This window comes from Vombatus ursinus, unplaced genomic scaffold, assembly GCF_900497805.2.
Source record: "Vombatus ursinus unplaced genomic scaffold, bare-nosed wombat genome assembly UNPS02009824.1, whole genome shotgun sequence".
Lineage (NCBI taxonomy): Eukaryota > Metazoa > Chordata > Mammalia > Diprotodontia > Vombatidae > Vombatus > Vombatus ursinus.
Genome location: NW_020949602.1, coordinates 6,055,345 through 6,081,378, shown reverse-complemented (window position 1 = coordinate 6,081,378; position 26,034 = coordinate 6,055,345). Strand labels below are relative to the sequence as shown.

Sequence of the window (26,034 nt, the reverse complement as noted above, 5' to 3'; positions counted from 1 at the left end):
CCTCTACCTCTTAGCTTCCTTCAAAGCCCAGCTCTGGTTGTGCTTCCTACCTTTCCCAGTCCTCTAATTACTACCACTTTCTCCTTCTTGAGATTCCTTTGTGTGTGTTTTCTATTGCTGGACTGTCATGCACATCCCCCCCCCTACTTTTTATCGCCTTTATACCCTAACACACTACATTGCACATGATATGGATTTCACAAATGAGTATCGAATTGAATTGAATACAAATATATGAGAAGCAAGGACCTATAGCTCTCTATATATAGAGTGGTTGAGATTTTTGGTCCCTTTCTGTCCCATACACACACACACACACACACACACACACACACACACACACACACACATACACACACATTTTGCCACTGCCCTCTGACTATGCTAAAGTGGGGGTTTTGAGGAAGATCCCTCTCGCTCCCACACTATGGGATGGTCTAGTGATTCAGTCATCCACTGCCTCCTTCAGCCATAACTATTAGCTCCTTCCAAAGCTTTTTCCTTTTCTGAAACACCAATCCTGATGTCAGTTCTTTTCATTTCTCTCTCCAGCCAAACCCATCACCATTTACAACTCTCACTTCCCATCAACTCCTATGATTTTTATACATGCTATAGAATCAGCATAGATTTCATGTCTTTGCTAAGGCCACCCACCACATGCAGGCGGCCCACAACCAATGTGAGCCTAGCGGGGTAACAATAACACAGCATATGGCACAGCATGGATGTGATAAACCTTTTGAAAATTTCACAAACATACAGAGACACTTATTTTCACCATTCTTAGCTGACATTTTTGCTGTGTAATAGGTTATTAGGAGTTTAATGGAAGTGATGGTCATGGGGATTCAGTTGGGCCTGGGAAGTCATAAAGATGATGAGTGGAACCATAAGGAAATACATATGATTGACACGTCACTTCTAACTCAGCTTCCATTTCCCTGAGTGACACATCTTAACTAAACCTTTCAGAGACATCGCATAATAAAAATAATTCCTAAATGAAACAAAGAGAAGTGAAACAGTGCTGATCTTGATTTCTCCACATCTAAAACCCATAAGCAAAGGCATGCTGGCCCCTGAGGTTATTCAAGGGGCAGGCGCCCTGAAATGTGAGCCTTGCCTCTTGGAAAAACACTGCCAGGCGCTGGGAGGCTTTGCAGACACACAGTTCACTCATGAATCCCCTGACATGGCATCTGGCTCCAGAAGAGAGCCCCTCATCTCTGGGCTTGAAGGACTGTTCCCCAGGACAGCAAAGCCTGACCCAAAAGGTTTCTCAGTCCACATGCAAGCCTGCAGAACTCAGACATTTAAAAAAAGACAGCTCCAATTGGGAGACTTCACACTCTCTTGTCTCTTACCAACTTTCACCTGGGAAGTGAAAGCCACATCCTTCCTGATCACTCCCTCCCTCCACCCTGTTCTTCACTGGTAGTGAAAGGCTGTGCCTTTCATTTCCTTAAACTTTTAAGCAATTGTGAAACTTCCGTGGGAAACTAAAGGGAGCATCAAAGCACGGATGAGAGGAGGAAGTGGTGGCATGGGACGCCTGCATGGAGCAAGGCAGGCAGGCGATAGGCATTGACTACACACTAGGCTCTGGGTTAGACCCTGGGAATATAAAAAGGCCAAAACAATCATTGTCCTCAAGATGCCTGCACCCTAATAGGGAAGGGCAAACAACTACCTACAAATAAGAGATCCACAGAACAAACTGGTGACAAACAGGAGAAAGAAGGCATTAGCTTTTAAGGGGGATCAGGAGAGGCTTCTTAGAAGATAGGATTTTGGCTGAGACTCGAAGGAAGCCAGGGGAAATCAAAGGAAGCAGGAAAAAAAAGGTGGAGGAGTGAGGGGAAGTGAGACAATCCGCACTGCATCTTACCTGAATGCCCCCCACCCCACCCCAACACTGGGGCATGGATCCTTAAAATAACCCACAACCAAACATGTCTCTTCTTTGTGCCCTCAGAAGGAACAAGGCTCCTTTTTGAAATTGTTGAAGATCAAAGGGTTGCTATGTATGATCAATATTTATATGATTCATTAAATAACAGTCTGAATAAATATTATTGGAAATGCCCCCACAGGAAACTGCAAACTTCTCATCCGGTTCATCAAAAAACATGCTAGCTGTGGGCAGGCAGAAAGAAAGAAAAAAAAGAAGGAAGAGATGGAGGGGAAGGAAGGAAGGAAGGGAGGGAGGGAGAGAGGAAAGAAGGAAGGAAGGGAGGGAGGGAGGAAAGATGGAAGGAAGGGAGGGAGAGAGGGAAGAAAGAAGGAAAGAAGGAAAAAAGAAAGGAAGGAAGAAGGAAGGAAGGGAGGGAGGGAGAAGAAGAAGGCCATGGTAGATAAATACATCATAACTATTCAAGGAAAGGAACAAACCCCATTTTGAAAATGGGGTGCTGGGAGGTAGGGATTTTTAAAAAATGATTGAATAGCAGGGAATTGGTTCACTAAGGTCACAATTATCCAGCCTGAATCAGCTTACCTTCCCTTCCTTCCTGATTCCTAAATGCTGGCCCTCTCAAGTATCTAAGATAGAGAAGGCCTTTAAATCCAGGGGTCACTAGTTGGCTGGCTCTGGGATATTTCTCCAGTCCGGAGCAGATCTGGTGGCTCTGTCTGTGGAAAGAGCAGATGCTGGCAAAGATCAGCCCATACCCTTCTAAACTTTAACCTTTGGAACTCCATGGACTGCTCATTCAAAGTACACATGGAGGATGACTGCTGAGCCTTAGAATGAATAGCCAAGGACTAAATGACAGACGGAATGTGGAGGACGAGCCCTGGTGTCTGCCTAACAGTGTGGGCTGTTCCAGAGTAAAATAAACAGAATGCCCTGGGAGGGCACTCTGCGCCCTCACTGACAGGCTTCAAGCAGAGGCTGGATGACCATGGATGGAAAGGCAAGAGTAAGGATTCGTTTTTTCAGATATGGGTGAGACTAGGCAGCCTCTGGGGTGCTACAAATATGAGTTCAAATCCAACCTCAGACACTTACTGGCTATGTGACCCTGGCCAGTCACTTGCCCTCTGTAAACTTCAATTGTCTGAAATGGAGAAAATAACAGCACCTGCCTTATAGGGTTATTGTGACCACAAAATGAGATAATATTCATACAGTATTTTGTACATAGTAGGTACTTAAAAATGTCACCTATTATTATCATTATCAGTGTGGAAAGAATGCTGGGAGAGGAATCAGGAGACCTGATGATACACAAAGAGAAGGATTCTAAGAGGCTGAGGTGAGGAAAGGCCCCTCCCAAGCTCTACCTTCTACCTGAATCCTTTCCTCCAGTCTCTCCCCTATTCCCAGCTGCTAGTGCCCTCCCTCCCTAAACAGCCTGGAAACTCCTTTGAGTTTATTTTTACATATATTTAGGTACATGTTGACTCCACCAATAAAATGTAAGTTCTTTGAGGGCAACACTTTGGGTCCTTAGGTCCTACCACGGCTGCTGTCTCATAGATGGATGGAAGGATGAATGGATGGATGGATGGATGGATAGATAGATGGATGGATGGATGGATGGGTGGGTGGTTGGATGGATGGATGGATGGATGGATGGGTGGGTGGATGGATGGATGGATGGATGAATAGATGGATGGATGAATAGATAGATGGTTGGATGGATGGATGGATGGATGGATGGATGGATGGATGGATGGATGGATTCTAGGCTCATCACTCTCTTCACCACACCTTGCTGACTCTCCATTACTCTTCAGGGTGTCCACCATCGACAGTACTACATAGGAGCTCAGGGAGATTAAGGAAGAGCTGACTATGCCCAACTAGAACAGAGCTGCCTTGGAAGAAGGCAGTGCTCTGGGAGTGCCAGCAGACCTGGGCCTGCCTAGAACTGCTTTGGTCACTGACTGTCACTGTGTGGCCCTGCACAAGTCACTTTATGCTATTGAGTCATACCTTGGTCTCTTCATTTGTAACATGAGGAGATTGGACCATGAGAGTACTATGGTCATTTGGGGCATCAAAATTTGGTCAACCAAATTGACCGTCCCAAGAAGATAAAGAGAATGGTAGGGGAACTGGAGAGCATAGGAGGGAAGAGGGACCATTGAAGGAACTAGTGAAGCTTGGCCAACAGAAGAGAGGATTTGGAGAAGGAGGGTATGGCCATCACACCTGTTTTGAGTTGTTTGAGCAGCTACTAGGCAGAAGAAGGATTCTGCTTTTCCTTTTGGGCCCTGAAGAGCAGAAATAGGAAATAAGGATGAAAGTTATTCCACATGTAGTCAGAAGAAGAGACAAAATTCAAACACTGGTCTTCTGGCTAGCACAGTGTACAACTTTCTAGGTTTCAGAGAAGGTGCTAATCCATATCGGCAGAGGGACCTTTCTCATCTGGGAGTTCCTGCTCTCAGTGAACTCACAGGGAATTCCTTTCCTGTATGGGTCAGACTAGGTAGCCACTAAGGTCCCTTCCCATGCCCAAATAAGGTAGCTCTGATTCTATGATCCCTTAGCATGCCACATGCAGTAGGATATTAGGAGGTCTGCCCGCCCTTTTCTTCCAGAAGATTTTGATTTGATATAAAATGATCCTAATATTTGTAACTGTTAAAAATGGAGTGAGCTCCATGGAATAGTTCATCATGGGAGATCTTGAAGTAGGGCTTGGAGGATTCCTTGTTAGAGATGTTATAGAAAGAGGTTGCTGTCCAGGCAGGAGTGGGACAGACCCCCCTATAAACCTGGAAACATATGAGACACAGCCAGATAACTCTGCGATTGTGAAGGAGTCAGCAGATCCAGCTCCTTGTCTCCATGCCTATCCAGAGCTGCCTCCACCTTTCCTCAGTGCACATTGACAGTTTTTTGGCAAACTCATATTTAGAACTTCTTTCTTCACAGGATGCTCTGGATTAGGTGTAGGAAAGACTGACTTGTTAACTTTTCACCTCATTCTCTTCATTTTAATATTTAGATTCATTCTTGATTAAAAGGGATTGGGGCTCAAATATCACCGAGCAGCTATTAATCTAGCTTTGGCATAGCCTGAAGATACCCAGGATTCAGTGGGGCTTTTCTGAGTATGATGATCTATAAGTCCAGTGTTAACAAGCAGGTAATTGGGCCCCCTGTTCCTCTGGCCCTTTATCCTGCAGTCTAGGTCCTTCCTATTCCCTAGAATATCTGGAAGGCCAAGGGCAAAACAGCTGGAGGTTACAGCAGGTCAGTGAGGAAGCAGGAAGGAACATTTGGAGTGCCAAGTCTCATCATTCTCCCCTACCCATGTCACATCCAAAGAAGCCTGGATTTAAAGCCAGAAGAGCTGGGTTTGATGTCAGCCTCTGCTTCTCACTTTGTACTTAGCCTTGGTCTGTATGTTTCTCAGCCTTACTGAGCCTCAGTTTTCTCACAGGTAGCACAAGACAGAGTGGTGAGGGCCCTGGACCTTTTGGGAGGGATCAGGAAAGGATCCTAAGGAAATCTAGGTAGCACTTTGTCATTAAGCACAGATAGAAATGAAACCAGGGGTGGAAGCATCCTTCTATCATCCTTTGTAAAACGAGATGGACCTTTAAGGTTGCTTCCAGTTCTAACATTTGATGTATTTATCATTATTTCTTGGTGCAGCAAAGTAAAGCGTAAATGACCACATCTAAGAGTCAGAAATGGAGGTGGAGGGGCTATGTGTGATTGCCTGAGATGATCATCTTGAGAGATCTAAAGAAAGGAGAGCTCCCAGCATGCAGGGCAGACTTTCTATGGAGAATCTACAAGAGGACAGGGACATGAGATGCAAGGGAATAGAGGGCATGGACGGGTTACAAGCCATTTGCACTAGATGGACTTTCTACATGGATGAGATCACAGATCTCACTGAAATACAACGGAATAAGCTGAGCTTAGAGAACAATCCACTCTTCTCCTCTAATACTTAATCATCCCTCCTTCCTATACCATTCCCACAACCATTTAAAAAAATTCTATTGATTATATAGGTTTTTCTCAATCTCCACATCAGATACACTCCTGGAATATTGAATGCCAACCAAATGAGAAGCAATGTTGCTGGATGGAAAACTGGCCTTGGAGTCAAAATGCCTGGGAGCAAGTCCCACCTTTAAAACACGGCTGTGTAATCTTAAGAAAAGTCACCAGATTCTCAGTGACTCCAGGCAATTGTCTTCTACTCCATATTACACTCAGATCTGCATTGGCAGAGCAAGCTTCTTGTACCGATGAAATCCAAGTCTCAGACACACAAAATCAAAGGTGCATCATCATGGCCAGGTTGAAGGGAATAGGAAATAATTCATGGCTATACATTCTACAGGAAGCTCTCTAGAGGTTTGACTTGATAAGTCCAAGGTCACCATAAGGTGCATATGATAACATCGAGAACTGGAAGGTCATTAGAAATCATCTAATCAAATCCCTAATTTTACATATGAGGAAACTGAGGACCATGAAAGGCAAAGTGACTTGGGGTGACTTGACCACTGTCACAAAGGTTGCAAAAGACAGACAGATTCCAATTCATTAGGGCACACCACAAATTAGGCCACAGATAGGTCACTGAGTTATGGAATTTTTAGAACTGGATGGATCTCAGAACTCATTCTTGCCTATTCTGTACAGTGGAGGCCCAGAGAGAATAAATGAGCTTCCAAAGGCCAATCTCTCACTCCAGCTGGAACAAATGAGACTGAAACTCAGTTCACCCAACTCCTAGGCCATTGGTCTTTGCACCATGCCAAGTCATCACATCATAACCTCTGACTTCCACAGAAATGGAAGTATTGGCCCACAGGGAGTCTGCTGGTAACAGTCAAGAACAGAACCTAGGGCATCTGCTCCCAGTCATTGCTCCTACCAAGAGGCCAGAGATTGAGTGCTTTAAAGTGAGTCTGGTTTTGATTTCTAAACCGGACTCATCCTTAAAAGACAAGTACATTTCTTTGACCTGAATGCTTCAAAGAAAACTGTCCTGGGAATCTCCTCACTTTTTAAAACAGGTATCCCTCTGAACTGAAGGTAAAGAACTAGCCGGGCACCTAGATGACCCATGTCACTCAGTTTACTTTTGTTGTTGCTGTTTGAGTGTGGGTGTCCTGGGATTTCATCATTGTAGGGGATGATGACATACAGGACTTGGTAAACTCCCAGCAAGAAAACTCCTCCCACCCATGAAGATTTGCACCTGCCCTGTAACTCTAAGTCTTAGAGAGTTGCCTAGGACACTAAGAGGTTAAATGATTTGTCCAGAGTTACACAGCCAACATGTATCAGAGGCAGGACTTGAACTCAGGTCTTCTTGATTCCAAGTCCGGCTCTTTACCCATTATGCCCCAGTGCTGCTCGTGACTTTCTTTAAAAGAGGAAAAAAGTTCAGAATCAACTCACTTTTTTCTCCTTTTCTCTTTACAATAAAAATAACAGCCAGCTTTTATAGAGTATTTTAATGTTTGGGAAATGCTTTCACAAACATCTGATTTTATCTTCACAACCACCCTGGGAAGTAGGTGCTGTTATTATCCCTATTTTACAAATGAGGAAACTGAAGGCAGTGACTTGCCCAGGGTTACATAGCTAGTGAAGCTGGATTTGAATGCAATTCTTTTTGACTCCAGGCTCAGCACTCTATGTGCTATGGTGCCCCCTAGCTGACAATAACGACGACGATGACAAGATGGCAAGGGTAAATAGTGGAAAGAGCTCAGGCTTGAGAAGCAGGAGATCTGAACACATGTGAGTTATACCACTGTCTCATTGGCTCTGGATTCAGAAGACCTGGGTTCAAATCCCAGCTCTGGTGGGATCTTAGGCAAATTAATTAGTGTCCTTGGGCCTCAATTTCTCTTCTTTTGAAGGATGTGATTGGATTAAATCACCTCTGAGGTAGTATGTGTGTGTGTATGTATGTATATGTGTGTGTGCATGTGTGTATATATGCATATATACATATATGTATGTATGTAATATACATGTATGTATATGTGTGTACGCATATAATGTGTGTGTGTATGTATATAGGTGTGTGTGTGTATAGAATCTTATGGTTCTATGAACCATGTTAAGCTGTGTGAGGCTGTCATTTTATCTCTTAATCTCAGTTTCCTCATCTGTAATATGAGGAATTTCATATAGATGATACTGAAGGTCCCTTGTATAGAATACTAGACTGGGAATCAGGAAGACCCAAGATTGGATTTGGCTTCAGGTGCCCACCAGCTGGGTAACCTTGGAAAAATCATTTTGCCTCTCTCAGACTCAGCTTCTTCATCTGTAAAATGGGGATAATAATAGCACCTACCTCACAGTTGTGAGACCCAAATGAGACAATGTATAGAGTACTTTGCAAACTTTCAAACTATATAGAAATGTTTACTATTGTTATAATAATTATTTCTCTATGACCAATTTGACAGATGCCAAGATCAAAGCCCAAAGACTTGACTATGGGCACATAGCTATAAGTTGGATCTTTAAAATAATTCAATGCAATATATATTTATCAAGATCCTGTGCTGGGCGCTGAGGTTACCAAATCCTTGAGATCCTAAGTGTCCTATAAAGTCACTAGAGACTAAGGATCGACGGTTAGTCTCTTCAATCAATCGATAAACATTTATTAAGCACCTACTATGTGCCAGATAGTATGCTAAGTGCTAGGGATACAAAAAGAGGCAAAAGACAGTCTCCACATCAAAGCCCTCTCCTTTGAGTAGCCCTGTCCCAATCTTACCCACTTTCCCAACCTTAGCACTGGAGTATCTAGTCCCTAACCACCCCAGCTCACAATGACCCCTTTCTTCCTAGAACCTGAACACCAGTTATTGTCTTTATCTCTAAGCTAGAACTTATAATACAGTATTTACCAGTTTTTACTTAAGTTTTCATGTGTATACAACATGTTTTCTTAGCTACACTAAAAGTTCCTTGAGGGTATCGATCATGTCTCTGAATACTCCCTCCAGTGCTGAGGATATATAAGATCAGTCAGTCAGTCAATAAACATTTATTAAGCACCTACCACTTGCCAGAAACTTTGAGATGATGAAGATGATAATGAAGAAGGAGGAGGAGGAGGAGGAGGAGGAGATGGAGGAGCAGCTAAGATTGTATAGCACTTACTATGCAGCAGCCACTGTGCTAAGCACTTTACAATTATTGTCTTATTTGAACTTTACCACAACCTTATGAGATAGATTATATTATTATCCCCATTTTACAGATGAGGAAACTGATACCAATAGGTTAAGTGACCTGCCTAGGGTCACACAGCTAGTGTCTGAGGGCAGATTTGAACTCTGGTGTTCCTTACTGCAGGATAGGTACTCTATCCACTGGACCACTTAACTGCTTGAGTATTCTGGCTGGAGCCAAGATGGTAGAGTAGCATGAAGCACTCTGGAAAACCCACTAAGCCACATCTTCATGGGGAAATCCAAGAAAAAAATCACAGTGAATCATTTTTCTAGACTAAGTTGGCATAGGGAGATAGAAGGAAAGGTCTGTGGACACTGGGGTTGGGGACTGGCCAGAAGCACATCATACAAAGCATTCCAACACAGGAAGAGATAATCCACTACAGAAAAAGGAAGTACTAGACCCAGACAGGGCACTTTGATAGAATCACTTGCCAACCAGAAACTGCATTACTCACAACCCATTTCCAAGTCACAGATCCAGCATGAACTGAGGGGGGTCTTTATACCTAAAGGTAGATCTAGGGTAAGGAGGTCACAGGACCTAGAAAAAAAGAGGAAGTTCAGAAGCAAGCAGCAACTTGTGGTTAAGATCCCAAAAGGAGAGAGGGCAGCTTCCCCCTGTCTGAAGATGGAAGAAGAATGTCTGGGGCAGGAATCTCGGGCCAAAGGGGAGTCTATAGTTCTGTCACTGTGCACCAACAGATACTCCCAGCTGACTAGTAATGGCTCAGTCCAATAGCATTCTATTGTTGCCCAGATCCAGCTCAAGAACTTGTAGAGCTCAGAACAGGAGGACAGCAATCAGATTTTGTCTTGGATCAGATAAATCACTTTGAGAGCACTAAAAGCTTACAAGTCCTCAGCCTGTCCTGTACCTGAGATCACAGAATAACACAACACTCAACATTCCATTGAAGGAGTAACAAAACCAGACAAGACCTTTCTTCCAAAAGGGTTCAGAAATGTGCCCTTACATCAAATCTGAAGTCAGGAAAGAGGTTGGAAGAATAAGAAAACAAAGAGGGGAAAAAGGATCCCACTCTAAAAAGCTATTACTATTTCAGGGACAATCAAAACACAAACACAATAGAAGAGACAGATTTCAAAACATCTACAAACAAAGTCTAAAAGCAAAGCATGTCTGTGACACAAATTTAGCTAGAATTCTGGGATAAGATGAACCAAGAGTTAAAAATGTGGTTCAGTTTTATACATACATATATATATATATATATGAGATCTCTAGAGGAGAGAAATGGAAAAGAAAGGAAAGATGTGAAAGAAAAATTGGAAAGAGAACTAAGGTTGGTGCAAGAAGGACAAAACCTTGTCCCAGAAATAAACTCCCTGAAAATTAGAATGGACCAAATGGAAGCCAATGACTCCATGAAACAATAGAAACAAAAAGATTAGAACAAAATCAAAAGATTGAAGAAAGAAAAAAAAATTAAGGTATTTCATAGCAAACAACAACTCAACTGGAAAACAGATCAAAGAGAAGAAAATAAGAATTACTGAACTACCTGAATACCATTACTCCCCCCCCAAAAAAAAGAACCTAAAAATCACATTTAAGAAATCTTAAAAGAAAAATGCTCTGACATCTTAGAACCAGAAGACAAAGCAGAAATACTATTCATCAGCTCTTTCATGTGTCATCTCCTGAAAAAATAATCCTCAAAAAAGAGGCCCAAGAACATTACATTAAAAATCGAAAGCTTCCAAATCAAAGAAAAAAAAATAATACAAGCATCCAAAAAGAAAGAATTCAAGTACTAAGAATCGCAGTTGAGATCACAGGATTTATCAGCCTCCACTATAATGAAGCAGAAAACTTGGAAGGTGATATTAAAGAAGTTAAAGAAATTACATCTAAGAATAATTTAAGTAGAAATATATACATATATATGTATATGTCTATGTGTGTGTGTGTGTGTGCATATATATATATATACATATATATATATATATAATCTCACAGGGGAAAAAGCAGATTTTCAGTGAAATAAAGGACTTCCAGACATTCCTAATTAAAAGACCACAGCTACAGAGAAACTTTGAAGTTTAAACATTTCTAAATATATGGCACTTCTAAGAGGCTATGGGAAAGGAAGGCTAGGGAAAAGTATCTCTCATCTATATAAACAAGGAGGAGGGGTGAGGGGAGTAGCTAATACTTGAACCTCTCTGAACTGGTCAATGGAGAGGAAAATACACACAGTTGGGTATAGAAATACATTTTACTCAATTGGAAAATAGAACAGATAGGGGATAAGAAAAATGAGAAATCAGAAGGAAGGTAGATTAAGGGAAGACTTATTCCTAAGCAAAACAAACTCTAAGAATGTATAAAAATATGTGTAGCTCTTTTTGAGGGGTGGCAAAAATGGGAATCTAATGAAGTTTCCATAAATTGAAGAATGGTTGAACAAGTCATAATATACAAATGTGATAGAATCCTAAGAAATGTTGATGGAAATGGTTTCAGAAAAACCTGGAAAGATTTGTATGAACTGATGTAGAGAGAAGTGAATAGAACCAGGAGAACAATTTATACAATGATATAATATGATAAATATAAATTAGGAACTCTAATCAACATAATGACTAACCACAGTTCCAGAGGATGAATGATGAAACATTCCACTCATCTGCTGACAGAGAAGTGAAGAACTTAGAGTGTAGATAGAATAAGGCATATTTTTTTTTTGATATGGCCAATGGAGAAATTTGTTTTGCTTCACTATACATGTTTGCAACTGGGATTTTGTTTTTCTTTTGATTGCAATGGGAAGGGGGAGGTGCAAGGATAGACGGTGAATTTTTGCTAATTGAAAAAATACTCATAATTTAAAAAGCAGCATTCTGAGAAGGGGCCCATAAGTTTCACCAGATTGCCAAAAGGAGCTAGGACATAAACAAAGTTTAAGAACATCTGCCCTAAAAGAACAATATTACATGCAATTAGCATCCTGGATGAAATCCATAGCTCTTAGCTCTTACCAGAAAGCCACTCCAATGGAAAAAACACACAAACAAATCCACTAGCCATAATTACCTCTGGCAAGCTCAGGCCAGTTCTAGGTAGGACAACAAGATGAATTTTTCACAGGAGATTATGAAATTCCTTCCTCTGAAACAATCCCCACTCAGGGGTCGGTCTGGTTCTCTGGTTCATTCCACTGTTGAATCCACTTGTTCAGTCTTGAATTGTAATTTCCAGGCTAAAGGTGACAGGACTAAAGAATGAGGCCTCAAGGATAAAACATTTTGCAGCAGATTCTGCCCTTCCTGAAACAAGGCCCTGTCGCAATTGTTTGGGGCTGAACACAAATACAGATAGAATTCACCAAAGGGAAGGAAGGGCATAGACAACAGCATTAATATCAAGTCATATAAAATTTACAAAAGGCAACCCTAACCTTTGTTAATGCCCTAATCTTGTGCCTCATCCTGGCAAGCAGCTGACTCTGGGTTTTTGAGGGCTATGCCAGGGTAACACCAACTCTGCCAGGCTTCATCACCTAGGAGGAAAAGTTATGAGTCCTTAAGTAATGGCAAGTCCTGTGTCAAACATAAGAGGACCCTCCTAGCTAAATAAAGAGTGGCTTTTCACCTTGCTAGAAGGGAACCCAGAGGCCATCTGGTCCAATCCTTTAATTTTACAGATGAGGAAACTGAGGACCAGAGAAGTTAAGGGATAGGATGATATTTTTAGAGCTGGAAGGAAGAGGTCATCTAGCCCAACTTTTGATCATTTTCTAGATGAGAAAATGAGGATATTGAAGGTTAACATGACTTACCCAAGGTCACACAGGGAACAATTAAAAAACTGAGATTTTAATTTTGATTACATCCCTCCAACTTCAATGTTATTTCCATTGTATCACACAGTAACTAATAGAACTCTTGACAAAGACATAGAAGGAGGTATGAGATATGTCAGTCCAAAGAGTACCCAACGCCATGGAACCATAGATATTCTGAATTATAGGACATCAAAAATCAACCTGTCAAAGACGATAAATGGACTTCATCAAGATCATGCCCAACAAATAACTTTCTAGTTGACCTCCCTGCCTCAATTCTCTCTCCATTATTTTCCATCCTTTAATCAGCTATCAAAGAAATATAAATAATTCTCAAAAGAATTATAAATCATTAGCAATCACAAGGAATAATCCTCAGAATCACTAATAATAAGAAAAGTATGAGTCAAAAGTTTCACTGCACAATTTAGCAAATTGGCAAAGATGAAGACAGTTAAGTGCTGCAAGGATTGTGGAAAAACTGGCACACTTGTACATCTTTGGTGGATTTATGATTTGGCCCAACCATTCTGGGAAGCAATTCAGAATTATGCTAAGAAAGTGACTAAAAACAGCTGTGCCCTTTGGTCCAGATATCACACTGTTAAGAGGATATTCCTAAAAGGTTCAATAATGAAAAAAAAAACTCCATGTATATACCAAACTATTTATAATAATACTTTTTGTAATAAAAGCAAAGAACTATCAACAAAGTCAGTGCCCATCAACTCAGAGATGCCTAAAGAAATTATGTACTTGAATATAATGGAATCATTATAGTGATATAAGAAACAATGAATATGATGAACCCAAAGAAACATGGGAAGAATTATGTGAATGGATGCAGAAAGAAGCCAACAGAATCAGGAAGACTACATACATAATGGCTATGACAATGTTCTTTCCATTTATATCAACAATTGAAATTGAATATTTTGAAATTATAATGACTAAGCTTGGCCACAAAGAAGTAAAATAAAAAGGCACCTTCTTTTCTTTATAAGATTGGACTATGAGTATATAACACTCCAAATATCAGACTTTTTCAATGCTTTAATAGGTTTTCAAGGATATTTCTTTCTACTCTTTCTTTTGAGAGAATGACTTATCTGCTTCACCATATTTGATTTCCCCACTTAGGGGAACTTTGAGGGAGGTAAGTTTTAGAACCAGGGTATTGCTTTAGGCAAGAGAGGTCATCTGCATACTTAGGACATGAGAAGGGCTGCAGTTGAAGCTCATCTCATTCATCATTTTTTCACCAACAGTGGCACCAACAAGTTTCTGAGAGGACATAATCCCTTTCCATCAGATTAACTTCACAAGGTCAGAGTGGTCCCCTCCCAATATTCCTAACTTCCTTTAATTACTAGGTATGGATTTAACAATTACCCATGCACGTGTTTACTGTAAATCTTTCTTGAACCCTTTTATCCAACTATCCTGCTGTTGGTCACAGGCCATAAGAAAGTTGAAGATACAAAGAAAAGTCCCATAAAGAGCAAAAGAAAGAAAAAAGAAAAATTAGAGCAGCATTTTTGTGGTAACAAAAAAATGGAAACAAGGCATGTGCTCATCATTGAGGAATAACTCAACAAATTGAATTTAATGGAATCTTGTTCTATAATACAGAACTGTATTATATGTGATGTAACACACACATGTATATGATTATGTGTGTGTGTACAGTGGTGCAACAAAACAATGCTGGATATTCCCCCCACTCTATGACAAATCAAACTCAAAATATCCAAAACGGAATTCACTATTTTTCCCCCAAATCCTCTCCTCTTCTGAATGTTCCTATTTTTGTCAATGACACCATCATCCTCCCTGTCACCTAAGCTCAAAACTTTTTTTGTCATCATCAACTCCTCATTTTTGTTCACCCCACAAAGCCAATTAATTTCCAAATCTTTTCACTTCTTTCTCTACAACAAGTTTTAAATGTACCTTCTCTCCAATCACATAGCCACTATGGGGGCACAGGCTCTCGTCAGCCCTCCCTGGGCTTTTTGAATAACCTGCTGATTTGGATGGAGGATGGAAAGGAGTTGGGAATCAGCAATGATTGGTCTCCCTACCTCATGTCTCTCCCAACTCCTGTCCATCCTCCATCCAACTAGCAAAGTGATTTTCGTAAAATGTAAGTCTGATCATATCACTTCCCTGCTCAATAAACCTAAGTGGTTCCTACAACTATACTCCATCTTCCATCTCTGAGACTTTACACTGGTTGTTCCCTATACCTGTAATGTTCTCTCTCCCCAACTACAACTCTTAACATCCCTAATGTGAGAGTGATAAATGGCTCACTTCTCTTACCATCTCAAAACCACAAATATAGTCATCTCAGAGACCAACTTCCATTACCTAATCTTGCAGCTCAGACCATCCGGAGTATCCTTTCTCCAGTAACTTCCTCATTTTCTTTCTTGACTTACCCTTTCTTTCCACTGCAACAACATATTTACAATTACTGTACTCCAATTCTTAGGTCTAAAATTCATCCACATTTATTTCTTGATCAGTGTATATAAAAATGAGTGAGGGAGCCCACATAGGGGGGAAAAGACAATTTTTTTGGTAGTTGTAAATGAAGGGAAGAAATGTTTAATATTGGAACATCTGTAAGGAGAGTATGAAGGGAACTCTAACAGAGTAAGAGAATAGTGGAGAAAGTGCTGACTCAGAGTCAGGAAACCTGGGCTGGAATCTCATCTTAGAAATTTACAAGATATGATGATGATGATGAGGATGAGGATGAAGATGAGGATGAGGACGCTGATAATTATGATGGTGATTATGATGATGATGATGATGATGATGATGATGATGATATTGTGCTTACTATGTGCCAGGCATTGCTAAGCATTTTGAAATTACTATCTCATTTGATCCTCATAGCAGCAATGGAAGAGAAGTGCTAATATTATCCTCATTTTACAGATGAAGAAACTGAGGCAAACATTATCTAAGTGACTTGCCTATGATTGCATAGCTAGGAACTCTCTGAAACTAAATTTGAACTCAGGTCTACCTGACTCCAGACAAGTCACTTAACTTCTCAAAGCATCAGTGCCCTCATCAGGAAACATGATAAGTTTAATACTCAAACTACCTACCACATAAGAAGATCATTGTGAAGAAACAAACTTTGAGGCCAAGATGGCAGAGTAAAAACAGTGACTTATTTGAACTCTCCCTGAAAGCCCTCCAAATACCTGTAAAAAAATGGCTCTAAACAAATTCTAGAGCAGCAGAACCCACAAAAAGACAGGGTGAAATAAATTTACAGCCCAAGACAATCTGGATGGTTAATGGCAAAGGTCTGTTTTGCCAGGCTGGGAGAGGAGCACAGTTCAGTGTGGAGCACACAGGCAAAGACTGGGCCTCTGTGAACCTGGAGCAGGCCTCAGAGGACTGAATCATGAGCAGCTGTGGCAGTTTCCAGACTTCTCAACCCACAAATGCCAAAGACAACTTAGAAGATCAGTAGGAAATGTCTGTGAGCACAGTGAGAGAGAAGCTCCATCAGGCCCCAGTCCTGGCACTGCCCTGGGGTGGCTGCTGCTTCCTGAGTTCTTGGCCCACAGACTATGGGGGAATCAAGTGGCTGATCAGAGGTGGATTGCAGGGATTTCTTTGCTGGTGCTGAGGCAAGATTCTCTTCCTTTGCCCATGCTTGGATCTGAGTCCAAATCCTGAGTGGTGGTCCTGGGGCAAGGAGGAGCATTAGCTTGGTGGAGCATGTGGCAACTGTGGAGAGGGAATCTTCTGCACAGCTCCAAGGCAGAAAAGAGTGCTTGTGCTCACTCATAGACCAGAGCACAGGCCAGGAAAGGAATAAACACCTCACCCTTGATAGTACCACCTTAGAAGAATGGAAAATTTACAGGTCCTAGAAGTATCTCTGAAAACAGCTACACAAAAGCCCTGAAGCTTGGTATAGTTCATTCTCCGCACTGGAAGCAGACCCCTACCTTAACAAAGAGTTTAAAAGTTAAGCAATTGACTGGGAAAATGAGCAAACAGCACAAAAAAAATCATACCATAGAATCTTACTTTGGTGACAAAGAAGATCAAAACATACAACCACAAGAAGACAACAAAGTCAAAGCTCCTACATCCAAAGCCTCCAAGAAAAATATGAAATGGTCCCAGGCCATGGAAGAGCTCAAAAAGGATTTTGAGAAGCAAGTAAGAGAAATACAGGGAGAGAAATGAGAGTGATGCAAGAAAATAATGAAAAACAAGTCAACACCTTGCTAAAGTAGACAACCTAAAAATACTGAAGAAAATAACACCTTAAAAAATAGACTAACCCAAATGTCAAAAGAGATCCAAAAAACCAATGAGCAGAAGAATGCCTCAAAAAGCAGAATTGGGGGCAGCTAGGTGGCACAGTGAATACAGCACTGGCCCTGGAGTCAGGAGGACCTGAGTTCATATCCGGCCTCAGACCAAACACTTGAACACTTGACACTTAAAAGCTGTGTGACCCTGGGCAAGGCACTTAACTCCAATTGCCAAAAAAAAAAAAAAAACACACAAAACAAAACAAAAAACAAAAACCAGAATTGGCCAAATAGAAAAAGAAGTCCAAAAGTTCACTGAAAAAATAATTCCTTAAAAAAAATTAGAATGGAGCAAATGGATGCTAATGACTTTATGAGAAATCAAGAAATTATAAAATAAAACCAAAAGAATGAAAAAATAGAAGACAATGCGAAATATCTCACTGGAAAAACAATTGACCTGGAAAATAGATCCAGGAGAGATAATTTTAAGATTATTGGACTACCTGAAAGCCATGATCCAAAAAAGAGCCTAGACATCATCATTCAAGAAATTATCAAGGAAAACTCCCCCAATATTCCAGAACCAGAGGGAAAAATAGAAATTGAAAGAATCCACCAATCACCTCCTGAAAGACATCCCTAAAGGAAAACTCCTAGGAATATTATAGACAAATTCCAGAGTTCTCAGGTCAAGGAGAAAATGTTGCAAGCAGCCAGAAAGAAGCAATTCAAGTATTGTGGAAACACAATCAGGATAACACAAGATTTAGCAGCTTCTACATTAAAGGATCAGAGGACTTAGACTATGATATTCCAGAGGTTAAAGGAGCTAGGATTAAAACCAAGAATCACCTACTCAGCAAAACTGAGTATAATCCTTCAGGGGAAAAATGGACATGCAGTGAAATAGAGGACTTTCAAGCATTCTTGCTGAAAGACTAGAACTGAATAGAAAATTTGACTTTCAAATACAAGAATCAAGAGAAGCATGAAAAAGTAAACAGGAAAGAGAAATCATAAGGGGCTCATTAAAGTTGAACTGTTTACATTCCTACATGGAAAGATGATATGTGCAACTCATGAGACCTTTCTCAGTATTAGGGTAGTTGGAGGGAATATATATATAGACAGAGGGCACAGGGTGAGTTGAATATGAAGGGATGATATCTAAAAATTAAAATTAAGGGTGAGAGAGGATTGTGCTGGGAGAAGGAGAAAGGGAGAGATGGGGGTAAATTATCTCACATAAAACAGACAAGAAAAAGTTTTTACAGTGGAGAGGAAGAGGGGGGAGGTGAGAGGGAATGAATGAATTTTACTCTCATTGGATTTGGCTTAAGGAGGGAGTAACATACAGACTCAATTGGGTATGGAAATCTATCTTACCCTACAGGAAAATAGAATAAAAGGGAATGAGATAGGGGGTAATGACAGAAGGGAGGGCAGATTGGGGGAGGGGTAATCAGAAGAAAACACTTTTGAGGAGGGAAAGTCAAAGGAGAGAATAGAATAAATGAGAGGTGGGATAAAATGAAGGGAAATATAGTTAGTTTTTCACAACATGGATATAATGGAAATGTTTTGCATGACTACACATGTATAACCTGTATGGAACTACTTGCCTTTTCAATGAAGGTGGGTGGGGAGGGAGGAAGGAAGAGAATTAGGAACCCAAAGTTTTAAAAGCAAATGTTGAAAAAATTGTTTTTTACATGCAACTAGGAAATAAGATATACAGGCAATGGGGTATAGAAATCTATCCTGCCCTACAGGAAAATAGAAGGGGAAGGGGATAAGAGAAGGGTGGGGGGGGTGTTGATAGAAAGGAGGGAAGATCAGAGGAAGGGATATTCAGAATGCATGCTGTCTTGGGGTGGAGGGAGGGACGAGATGGGGAGAAAATTGGAACTCGAAATCTTGTGGAAGTGAATGTTGAAAACTAAAAATAGATAAAGTATTTTTTTTAAAAGAAACAAACTTTGAATACTTAAAGAGCTATAGAGAGAAGAGTTATTATTATTGCTCTTGGGTGTCTCCCAAACGCAGACATTCATTCAAAAAGCATTCTTTAAGAAACTGTGCCAGGCGCTAGGGAGACAAAGAGAAAAAACAAATTGTTCTTGCCCTCAAGAATCTTCCATTCTCCTGGCCACACAGTTAAGGAGGCAGCACGGCACAATAGAAAGGGCCCTGGTTGTAGATGAGGGGGCTTGGTTTAAACTTTCATGCCTGTTTGGGACCTTGGACACCTTACTCAATCTCCCTCAGCCTCACTTCCCCCTCTGAAAAATGAGAGAGTTGAACTAGATGACCTCTCAGGCTCCTTCCAGCTTTAGACCTCTGAATTTATACATAAAAAATGCAAAGTGTATACCAAGCAAATATAAAGTTTCAAAAGGGAGGGGAAGAGGGCTCTAACAATTGGAGGGACAAGGAAAGACTTCGTGTAGGGGGTGACGTGTAAGCTGAGATCCCCTAAAATGTAGAGATTTTGTGTCAGGGGCTGGAGATTTAGAGCCAATAGGGATTTCAGAGGCCATCTTGAGCCCAGCTCCTTTGTTTTAGAGAAGAGGATGGTGAGCTCCAGAGAGGGGAAATACCTTTCCTAGGGTCTCACAGCTGCTAAGTGGAAAAATAGGAATAGAACCCAGGACTGATCATTCACAGGCCTGGCTCTAAGGAAATAGGCTTCTCCTGGGATAGTCACAAATATTCAATTTGATTTAGTGAACGTTTACTAAGCCCTTACTAAGTACGATTTACTGAGCTCGAGGCTCAGGATAAGGCACCGAAAAATGGCAGTATCAGTCGATCTGCCAGCAGCTTCCCAAAAGTCCTGGCTGTGGGCATGGGGGAGGGGAATTGTGCATACGCTGGGGTACATACGTGATGGGAAGTTGGGAATAAAGAGGGTTAGGGGCAATGGAAAGTCCATTGATCCAGGAATCTGGAATCATTGAGAAAGGAGGGAATGAGATAGGAAGAAAGAAGTCTGGAGAAAAGGAATCAGGATGTGAATTTGAGCTGGAGGAGTTCATCTTGTTGAAGTGCGATCATTTCGATAGGAGAGTGAAGCAGGAAGCATACAATGGGGAAAACAATAAATTTAGAGTTGGAGCAGCTGGGTTCAAGGCCCCACTCTGCCATTTAATGCATATGTGAGAGAAAGAGACTCTTGTGCTTAACATGATTGCACATGTATAACCTGTATCAGATCGTTTGCTGTCTTGGGTAGCAGGGAGGGAAGGGAGGGAGGGAGAAAAATTTGGAACTCAAAATTTTACAAAAGTGAATGTTGAAAACTATCTTTACCTGTGATTGGGGGAAAAAAAAGAATAAAAACTATTAAGGAAAGAGAGAGAGACACGCCTTGAGCAAGTCACTAGCCCTCTGGGCACCAGTTTCCTCCTCTCCTTATTTTACAGATAAGGACACTGAGGCACAGAGAGATCACCAGGCTAGTTCTCTTTAAGTGTCTGAAGCAGGGAACTGAACCTAGGTTTTTCTGGCTTGAAGTCTAATTCCTTACCCACTTCATCGGTGAACTGGGGAAAGGAGGTAGAAAGAAGGAGGAGGAGAATGATAAGCCAAAGAGGAGAAGGAGAGAAGAATGGAAGATTGAAGGAGAATCTAGGCCCAAAGGGAGAGGCAAGAAGGGGAGTGTGGAAAGAAGGAAGGGGGAAGGGGAGAGGAGAGAGGAAGGGGGCTGGGCACTGTGGAGGAGGGACAGAAGAGGGGAGGAGGAGAGAACCAGAAAAGGAGGAGCAACCCAGCAAGATGGGGGAGGAGCACAAAGGGCAGTGAGTGGCCTTCCAAAACACGCAGGGTTCAGATCCATGTTTGTCCAGCCTCTGCAGAAGCCAGCACCCAGGGGCCTTCAGGCTGGTGTGAGCGTGGGTGTGCACATGTTCGTGTGTGTGCATTTGGGTGTATGCACGTGTGTGCGTGTGTGCGTGTGTGTGCGTCTGTGTTCTGCGGGGACCCTGCACACTTACAGAAGGTTGAGCAAGGGCCACGTGGGGCTCTAAGAAGGCCCCTATCCTTTCTCCCCCCGGCCAATCGTACCCCCCTCCCCCATCGCTGTCACACACTTACTTCACAGCCTACCCAGGCAGCGCCCCACCAAGTTTGCCTGACTTGGAGCTGTCCCTCGGCTGGAGCTGCAGCAGCTGCCCAGCCCCCTCCGCCAGTCCCAGGAAGGCACTTCCAGATTGGCATCTGAACCTGCTCCTTGATTGGATGACCACCTCCCCTCCTCCCTTCTCGCCTCTCCTCCTCTTCCTCCTCCTCCTCTCTTCCCTCTTCCCGGTTAATTCATTCCGGCCCGGACAGCTCCCCTGCCCTGGGGCCACTTGGTTTCTCTTTCTGGAGGAGCCCAGTTACTTTAGGCTGAGCTCTGTGGAGCAGGCCTGCCTCCTACCCAGCCCTGGACTCACGGGGAGGCCAGACCAGACACTTCTGTTGGGTCTGTGGGCTTACTGACAAGCCGGCCCCACCTGGAGGGGCCAGGGCATAAAGTCAGGCTGTCTCTACTAAGAGAAAATGAAACTTAAATTATCTTGCAAAGACAATATTAAAGTCAATACAGTATTACTAATATATTATTAAAGTTTATTTTTATTTATTTAATATAAATCTTTTCTTTCTATTTATTTAAAACAAATATATTAAAGTATAAGGGAAAGATTGAACTGGGAACAATCTTTAGATCAAATTTTTCAAATGTGTTTGATATCCATGTGTAGTCAAAGAACAAATTAATGTCTTATTATTATTATCTCCAAGATCTAAGTGCTCCACAGAAATGAAGAAGAAATTCTCAAAAGAATTGCAAACTATTACCACCCATATGAAAGAATGTTCCCCGTCTAACTCACATAGAAATGGAGGCCGCTAAGGATCCCTGAAGCTGCACTTTGACTTAGAAAAGTACATATTAACATTATCTAGGCTCTACTGTGTTTTTATTTATTTTGCTAAATATTTTCCAATTACATTTTAATCTTGTTTGGGCCTTACTCAGGAGTGGTAAAGGTCATGAGTCTGGGCTGTGGCTTATTTGACACCTCTGTTCCAAATGACTAATAATGAGAGATGTGCAAATCAAAACAACTCTCAAGTTTCACTTCATATACAGCAAATTAGTAAAGATAATCAAAGACGGGAATATTCACTGTCAGAGGGATGGTGGAAAAGCAGGCACACTAGTATGTTTTTGGTGGATGTATGAATTGGTTCAGCTGTTCTGGAAAGCAATTTGGAATTATGTAAATAAAATAGACTAAATGCCCAAACCTTTGGATACAAATTCCACTGCTAGGTATATACCTCCAAGGAGGTCATTAATCAAAAAAGAAAGCCCCCCCCCCCCAAACACAAAAATATTTATAGCAACAGTATTGTGGGAGCAAAAATTATAAATTAGGTAGATGCCTAATGATTGGGGAATGGATAAATGAGTTGTGACCTATGAATGTCAGGCTTCTGTAAGAACTAATGAATATTGTGAATATAGGGGAGCATAGACATACAAGAAAAAGTGAAAACAAGCAAGCAGAGCCCAGAAAACAATATACAATCACGCACAGGAAAATAACAATGACCAGAATATAGATGAAAGGAAATGTTGTACCTCTTGACCCATTGATGTCACTGCCACATCATACCCCAAAAGGATAAAAGAAAGAAGCAAAGGATTCATGTGTACACGAATATTTCTAGAAGCTCTTTTGGATTTATGGTGGCAATAAATTAGAAATTGAGGGAGTGCCCATCAATTGGGAAATGGTTGAACAAGTTTGGGTATATGCATGGGATGGAATGTTATTGTGCTGTAAGAAATGATGGAGAGGATGGTTTCAGAGCAACCAGGGAAGATTCATATGAATTGATGCAGAGTGAAGTGAGAAGAACCCAGAGAATGATTTATATAATGCTAATGATATTGTAAAGACAAACCATTCTGAAAGACTTAGGAAGTGCTCAACGCCAGGACCCGCCACAGTTCTAGAGGACTTGTGATGAAACGTGCTCTCCGTCTCTAGACAGACAGAGAGCCAATGGACTCAGAACACACATTAGGTACCATGTTTTTGTTTCTGGACATGGCCAAGTCCGGAATTCGTCTTCCTTGACCATACATGTTTGTAGTAGGTTTCGTTTTTCTTGCTTTCTTAATGAGGGTAAGGGGTGAGAGAGAGAGAGAATTCAGACCTGAAAATAAAATAAAATTGAATTTTAATTTTTTTTAAAAAGTAGATTGTTATGAGAAGATATTCTTCTCTCCTTTGAGGGGGTATGGGGTGGGCAATGGAGAAGTCTATAGGTTTGGAACATTTCATGTATTATCAGGGTTTTTTATATATCAGTTTTGTTGATTTCTTTCTTTTCTTCTTTTTCCTTAAAAGCTATTTTCTTATAAGGCATGGCTCTCTGGGAAAGGGAGAGAGAAAAATATAAGGGGAAATTTAGGTGATGTAAAAACTAAAGATATTAATGAAAAATTTTTTTTAAAAATCCAAGGGAAAGGGATAGATGACAGATACAGCCAACAAGCTGTGTTACAAGCTTCCCCTCTACCCCCCTCCAAAAAAAACTGCCCAGCAAAGCCTGTACAACAACAGAAAGATTTTTTTGCAAAATGATGGTGATGCAAGGAGGCTTTTCTAGGAAGAGTGAGGGAGAACAAAGCAATAGAAATGAAGTGAAGACCAGGGCTCAGATTCAAGCTTTGTTTAACCTTGGGGCCCATGGTTCCATCTTATTTTTGACTACAAGAATTCTCCACATTGTTCCTAAATCTTCCAGTATTTAGTGGTAGTTGTAACTAACATTTATATAGCACTTACTATGTGCCAGGCACTGCACTTTACAATTATTTTCTCATTTGATCCTTACAATAATCCTGGTAGGTAGGTGTTATTATTATTCCCATTTTACAGATTAGGAAATTGAGGCAAGCAGAGGTTCAGTGACTTACCCAGGGACACACAGCTAATAAATGTCTGAGATTGGATTTGAACTCAGGTCTTCCTGACTCCAGGCCCAGTGCTCTATGTACTGTGCCACCTTGCCACCTTGAAATAAACCATGTCAGGAGAAAGTGAGGATGTCAGGCCTAGATCTAGAAGGAGAAGGGACCTCAAAGGTAATCTAGTTCATGCCACTTATTTTACAAATAAGGTCGGGGGCTGAGGAGTTTAAATGACCTGCCCAAGGTCACACAGATAGTAAGGTTCAGAGGTGAGAGTCCTTCAGTACTTGGCTGGGACCCTCATGATGAGCTCATAGGAAGGCATTGACCAGAATAGCACAGGATAGACAGACATATGAGGGACTGTTCTATACCATTAGAGGGAACATTCACATTGATGAGAGTATTTCACATCTAAATGGGGGCAGCTAGGTGGTGCAGTGGATAGAACACTGGCCTTGAAGTCAGGAGGACCTGAGCTCAAATCCAGCCTCAGACCAAACACTTGACACTTACTAGCTGTGTGACCCTGGGCAAGTCACTTAACTCCAATTGCCAAAAAAAAAAAAACAAAAACAAAAAACAAAAAACAAAGAAACATTTAAATGGTACAGGGCGTTAGGCCTGAAATCAGGAAAAATGAGTTCAAACTCAGCCTCTGATACTTACTAGTTAGGTGACCTTGGACAAGTCACTTAATATCTGTTTGCCTCAGCTTCATAAACTGTAAAATAAGGCCAATAATATCACCTGCCTCCCAAGGTTGTTGTGAGGACTGAATGAAATTATATTTATAAAGTGCTTAGCACAAGGCCTGGCACGTAGTAGGCGTTTAATAAATGCTTGTTGCTCACCTGTCTTCTTTTCTGCCTTCCTCCCTTCCTTCTATTTGTTAAGATAGGCAAAGCCCTTTCTTTATCATTCATTCACCTAAACCCAGTTTCAGAGTTGGAAGGAACCTTGGGTGTTGTCTAATTACTCCCTTTTTTTCACAGAGCAGTCACTGGGTCCACTAAGATTAAGTCAATTACCCAAGATCACCCAAGCAATAAATGGTAGACAGTGAACTTAGACATTGTTCCTTTCTGGGATCTTGTTGTATTAAATCGCACTAGTTATGGATTTTATATCTTCTTAGCCTGAGTGTTCATCCAGGAACTGAGGGCATGTGAAGATACTCCTGATGGGGAGGTATCAAATTGCTAGGATTCCCAGGTACCACCAAGGTAGGAGCAGGGGGGAAAAAAAAACAGATGCTAACATGATCAGGATTTTCTGGGTAGGTAGGCAGTGTTGAAATCAGCCAGAAAGAAATTGTGAGAAATTGCCCCTGGTGGCCCTGGGTCCTTAGGTAAGGAGGAATGTTCCAACAACGGATTACAATTTCCTCCTTTTGCCGCGAAAGTGACCATTTAAACTGCTGTGATGACAGGATTCTCTTATTGGGCCACATATATTTTGGGGTCATTTCTGTATGTCACACTCTACAGATGGAAGTGCCCTCCCCCAGACCTCACTCCATATATATTTTGTACATAAATACTTCATTTTCTAAGCTTTTGTGTTTTGTGGCTATAAGAGATATTTGTGCATATAATAAATACAAATATATAAATATATGTAATTATGTTTATATCAATAAATCATATACATAAATATGTTTACCCATATGAATTACATATATAAATATACAATGTGAGCATCATGTATGCTTTGTGACTATATGACGTGTTGTAGATAGGAGACATAAATG

The 26,034-nt window shown here is 41.2% G+C and overlaps 1 protein-coding gene across 4 annotated transcripts in view; it reads right to left on the bottom strand.

The window, feature by feature from the left end:
* The window catches only part of FGGY (FGGY carbohydrate kinase domain containing), a 532,436-nt gene extending 510,946 nt beyond the window's left edge, over nucleotides 1-21,490 (bottom strand). For 3 of the 4 annotated variants that reach the window (XM_027852828.1, XM_027852830.1, XM_027852831.1), the window contains exon 1: nucleotides 21,404-21,490. The gene's annotated coding sequence lies outside the window, so the exon portion shown is untranslated. Of the gene's footprint in view, nucleotides 1-2,500; nucleotides 2,617-21,403 lie in introns of those variants that run through there. The other variant, XM_027852829.1, reaches the window with a different exon arrangement.
* Nucleotides 21,491-26,034: the final 4,544 nt, after the last annotated feature.